Below are 2,124 nucleotides of genomic sequence, written 5' to 3'. Positions count from 1 at the left end.
AGAGATAACATTCTCTCAGGCTTTCACAGAGAGCACATGGCCAAACAATGTTTGTGACTCATCCCCATGGCTGACACTTACAAAGGATCTACTATCTGAGGTAGAGGATCTCAGGTAAATCCTGAGGGCATTTCACTGACCTTATCAGACCCAAAAGCTACAAATCTTGTTGCATAGGTCTCACTTTACTTTAGTCTTCACCATCCAGCAGAAAAGTATTAAAACAAATTATAACAACTAAAGCCATGCTGTTATGTTGAGCTGTAGGGGATGCAGGTCAATAATTTCTGACATTGCCAGTGAAGTTTAAGAACCAATACTAGTTTGGAGTACTGTACTCTTTTAGATTATTTTACTGAGTTATCACACGTATAATATTCAAATTAGGGAACTTAACCAAAAAAGGGTATACGGATGAATGTCCATTTTGTATCTGTGTATTCAAAGTGGTTATGATAGAGATATAGTTACATTCTCTTAATGAATAGAATGATTTGTTCTAATAGTGTTTGTAAATAGGATATCAAGCCCACATCTTGTACAGCAATTATCCACTAGGAAGAATGTATGCAATGTGTTAATTATTGAAATTGTACTGCCAATTTGATTTGAAACTGTCTCAATGCTATTTTTTCTCAATAAAATTATGAAAAAAAGAAGAATTTGAGCTGCAAGGAAGAAAGGAAATGGAAGAAAGAACAATAACTACAGACATGCCTGAAGTTCTGAAGAAGCAACTTGAAGATGACTGTTACCGTAGTAACAGGAGGAAATGGTTAGTGAAACTTCCATGCCAGACCAACATCCTAACATTTTGGAATCCTACGTGAAGAGTTTTGCTATCAGTGCAGCCTTTTCAGCCAATCAGAAGCCTCCTCACCATCATGCTATGGTACATGCCAACATGAATGTGCATTATATTCTGACAGAAAAGAATGATGACCATTGTAAGGTTGCGGTGGATGGACTGAGGATAACATTTGCTTATATATTTCAACTGGTTTCATTCTACCAATATGAACAAGCTCAGTATAAAAAAGTGACATCATCTAAATTTTTCTTTTCAATTAAAGAATGTGGCACAAAGTTGAATAGGAGTCAGGAGGAGCTCTCTCCCAGTCTGCCTTTATCCACACGTCTGTCCACACAACAGTCCACAGACAGTCAGCCAAACACCAGTGAACCTGCCACCCCCAAGAGACACAAGCCAAACCAGAAGCCTTGCATTCTCTTCAGCAGTCCATGCACCACAGCACCAACTGTGACAGGCTTTTGAGAACAGCACCTCACTCCAGCCCAAGCGGCGGCAGCAGGACATGTCCGCCAGCATGGCCAAGGTGTTCCTGCATCTGGAAATGAAGACCCTGGTGGAGAGCAGATCATTTTCCCCAGTTCCTCTGACCCCTAGCAAAGAAGGGAGTGGTGTGTTTTCCGGCTTTGAAGGGCGAAGAACTAAAGAAATAAATGATCTCCTGTCCTGGAAGCTTGTGCCTGACAATTCCCCTCCAAGTGATCAGCCACCTATGCCTTATATGTATGAGGCACAGAATTTGCTGCAATTGTTTGTAAAACTTCCAGAAATCCTTGGAAGGATGTTCTTTTCTGAAAAGAATCTGAAGGCTTTACTGAAGCATTTTCATCTCTTTCTGAGGTTTTTAGCATCATACCATAATGACTTCTTCCTAGAGTCAGCTTATGTTGCTGCGTGGGATTCATACTTTATACCAAGGACCCCAAGGCAATTTATTAACATCTGGGTGTTTCTCCTGGGACATGCTCCTCTGTTTGGCTTTGTATTCTGGATTCCAGGTGAAGAACTAATGAGACAGAAAACCTTCTTGACATTGAACACAAGCCTCAGGCCCACTTAGGGGGCTCTGGTAGGGTCATCTCTGTTGTTTGAATTGCCCACTTCTGGTAGAATTTTCCAAGTGCTTGAGCATAGTGCAGGTGAGCTATTGAACAGGACATCTGTAGTGGCAAGGCAAAGAACAAGTGTTTATAGAGAAACATCCATGAAAGTGTACATAGGTTAGCTATTTCGGTAGATATTGCAGTTAATTGTTAGTGAGAGCCACATTGTTGAGCTGATTGTCAGCACTAAGGAAGATATATTTATAGGTG

General features: G+C 40.7%; 1 pseudogene; it reads left to right on the top strand.

The window, feature by feature from the left end:
• Window positions 1–671: 671 nt before the first annotated feature.
• Window positions 672–1,871, top strand: LOC101578871 (annotated as a pseudogene).
• The last annotated feature ends 253 nt before the right edge of the window (window positions 1,872–2,124 follow it).

The sequence above is a fragment of the Octodon degus genome, unplaced genomic scaffold, assembly GCF_000260255.1.
Source record: "Octodon degus isolate 3935 unplaced genomic scaffold, OctDeg1.0 scaffold00204, whole genome shotgun sequence".
NCBI lineage: Eukaryota > Metazoa > Chordata > Mammalia > Rodentia > Octodontidae > Octodon > Octodon degus.
This window is presented reverse-complemented; position numbering and strand designations above follow the sequence as displayed.